The 3,472-nt window shown below is 36.8% G+C and overlaps 1 non-coding gene across 1 annotated transcript; it reads right to left on the bottom strand.

The window, feature by feature from the left end:
* Window positions 1-1,457: 1,457 nt before the first annotated feature.
* On the bottom strand, window positions 1,458-1,564 carry LOC121231045 (small nucleolar RNA R71). Its single transcript, XR_005929114.1, has one exon. It is a non-coding gene; the product is annotated as a small nucleolar RNA R71 (small nucleolar RNA).
* Between the last annotated feature and the right edge of the window lie 1,908 nt (window positions 1,565-3,472).

The following is a 3,472-nucleotide window of genomic DNA, read 5'->3' as shown; positions in this document are numbered from 1 at the left end:
ATTATTCTTCTGAGATGTTTTCTTTTATAATTATAAACTAAACCCCCTAATACCTAAGGGAAATGAAACCTAAGACAGATCTTCTTATTATTATCTGAATTGTATGATAAATATTTGACTTCTTCTTAATTATGTGTTATTAATTCTTGTTTTAATATTCCAGGATATTGATTCAATTTAATGTTCTTATTCAGAGGAGGAATAGACCTTATCTAAGAGTAATTTTTTCATAATTAAGTGGAGTTGATTGCACGCCTAGAGATAGGGTGATAAGATTTTGCCTAATTTGGGTGAAACCTAATAAGGGGATCCATAGATCGAGTTAATGCAACACTAGGTGTTAATTAGAAAGAGATTTCAATTAATCAACCTAGGGTTAGACATTATTAGTCTCGAAAGATATAATAATACAACTTAGGGATTTTTACGGATCAAATAAAATGAATAAATCGTCTAATTCAGGGTCAAATAACAAGTGAAGTCTAGGTGGATTTTTCCTTGGGTATTGTCTTCATCAATCGAATTTTCCAAAAAGCTTTTCCCCAATTTCTCTCTATGCACTCTTAATTTAGTTAATTAATTTAGATAAACAAATCTCTTGGTTCCTTTGGGTTCGACAAACCAGTCTTGCTAAAGCTATACTACTGTTCGATAGGTACACTTGCCTTCATCGTGATAATAGTTAGTTTTAAGAATAATTAAGTACAAATATTTAAAACCTGTCTCGAATATCACGTAACAAGTTTTTGGCGCCGTTGCCGGGGAACTAGGATATTAGGAACACTCGATTTTTATTACTTTAGCCATTTTACTTTTATTGCAATTTAAATTTTATTTTCTTTCCTAAATTTTCTTTTATTCGTTCTTGGCAGGTTTTTATAGTGTATGACTAGAAGAAACCCGTTGGGACCATTACTATTTGATAGTGAGATCAATCGCACAGTTCATAGAAACTGAAGAGAAATAAGGCAAAGCTTACGATACACAGAGGAAGAGCAAGAGGATAATATTTCAACCACAACTGAGGAGATGGCTGAAAACCAAGAAAATCTGCTACCTCTTAGAATTGCTGCTAATCAGAATCATGCTCCGCGTACTATGTATGATAATGCTAAACCTTCTTTAACAGGAACTGAATCGAGCATAGTTAGGCCTGCTGTTGCTGCAAATAATTTTGAACTGAAACCTAACACCATTCAAATGATCCAATAGTTTGTTCAGTTTGATGGTTTGCAGGACAAGGATCCCAATGCTCACTTGGCAAACTTCTTAGAATTTTGTGACACTTTTAAAATTAATGGCGTTTCTGATGACGACATTCACCTTCGGTTGTTTCCTTTTTTGTTGAGGAATAAGGCTAAACAATGGTTGAACTCGTTACCACGAGGGTCAATCACTACTTGGAACAAATGAACAAAAAGTTTTTACTAAAATATTTTCCACCGGCTAAAACAGCCAAATTATGTAATGATATCTCTTCTTTTGTACAGATGGATTTAGAAACACTCTACGGTACATGGGAAAGATACAAGGACCTCTTGAGAGGATGCCCTCACCATAGGTTACTACTCTGGCTACAAGTTCAAACGTTTCAAAATGGCCTGAATCCATCGACTTGAAAAATGGTTGACGCAGCCGCTGGTGGGACTATCAATAAAAAAACACCTAAAGATGCTTATGAATTTATAAAAGAGATGTCACTGAATAATTATCAGTGGCAAGTCATGAGGACAAAGCCAACAAAAGCAGCCTGCCTTTATAACGTCGATTTGGTCACCATGCTCTCTAATCAGGTAGAACTCTTAAATAAGAAAATTGATGGTTTTCTTAGTTCTTCACAGGTTCACCCAGTAATGCAGTGCGAAGCAAGTGGAGGTGGATCGAGCAATCCAGAATACCCATACTATGGCCACAATATGGAGAACAAGCATTTAAATTACATGGGTAATAATCCTCGATCTCAAAATAATCCTTATAGTAATACTTACAGTGCAGGTTAGAGGAACCACCCAAATTTCTCATGGGGAGGCCAAGGGAACCAACGACCACCACCACCTCCAGGCTTCCAACAACCACCCTACCAACAAACTCGTTTTTAGAAAATTGAGACATCACTTAAGAACTAACAAGCGTCGATCCAAGGGCTCGAAACTCAGATAGGTCAGCTCGCTAAATTGATATCTGAACAACCATAAGGTAGTCTACCGAGTAACACTGAATCTAACCCAAGGGAGCAAATCAATGGAATTACCATTCAAGATGAGGAAGAATTAGTTGCACCTGAACCAGAATAGAGGCAAAAAACTATGGTAAGTAAAGGTAAGGGTGAGGTGGACCACAATGACCAGAAACCGGTAAGTAAAGAGTACAAACCTCGTGTTCCATACCCAAACACGACAAGGAAAGACCGCACAGAAGAACAATTCGATAAATTCCTTAAATTATTAAAGAAGTTACATATCAACTTACTGTTTATTGAAGCTCTTTCGCATATGCCAAACACTGTCAAATTCTTAAAGGAGCTTTTAACAAAAAAACAGAAGTTGGATGAGGCGTCGCATGTGGAACTAAATATAGTTTGCTCAGCCATACTACAGAATAAGCTGGCCAACAAATTAAAAGATCTAGGGAGTTTACGATTCCCTATTTAATTGGTAGCCTAGATGTCAATAATGTTTTGGATGATTTAGGGGCTAGTATCAATGTTATGCCTTACAAAATGTTTAAGCAACTAGGTCTTAGGAAACCAAAACAAACTAGGATGAGTACTCAATTAGCCGATAAAACAATCAGATTTCCTAAGGGGATTATTGAAGATATACTCGTTAAAATTAGCAAATTATATTCCCAGTTGATTTCGTTGTACTAGACATAGAGGAGGATAGTAAAGTTCCTTTAATTCTAGGGAGGCCTTTTCTAGCAACCGCTAGAACAATAAATTGATGTTGGCATAGGTGAACTCACACTTTGTGTGGGAGACGAAACAATCACCCTTCAAGCTCGTAATTGGAGTAACACATCGAAAATTGAAGGTGGTTGTATAAATCATTCTACTAAAACTGACCATGTGGTGCAACCTACTTTGCAGGAAATAAGTTCGAAGAACCTACACCAGCCATGTTCAAGCAACAACAAAGGACCTATCTATGAAGAATGAAGGCTACAAATCGAGGAACTAGATGAATGGCGGACATAGAAATCGAGAACACCCGATAAACCGAAACTGAGCCAAGACAAGCTCAATACATCACCAAGTCAACTTAAGGTTGGAGACAAAGTACTACTAGATGCAGCAGATCCTCGCATTACCACTTCTGAACCTAATGAAGAAATTCCTCTCACAGTACTCAGTATTTTCTCATATGGTACAATCAAGGTAATTCACCCCAAATTTGGAACTTTTAAGGTAAACAATACTCGTCTTAAACCTTATATTGATAAAGTTTATAGCAGGGATGAGGAGTGTAAACTC

The sequence above is a fragment of the Gossypium hirsutum genome, chromosome A06 (assembly GCF_007990345.1).
Source record: "Gossypium hirsutum isolate 1008001.06 chromosome A06, Gossypium_hirsutum_v2.1, whole genome shotgun sequence".
Classification (NCBI taxonomy): domain Eukaryota; kingdom Viridiplantae; phylum Streptophyta; class Magnoliopsida; order Malvales; family Malvaceae; genus Gossypium; species Gossypium hirsutum.
The sequence above is the reverse complement of the archived record's forward strand: the minus strand, read 5'-3'. Positions and strand labels throughout refer to the sequence as shown.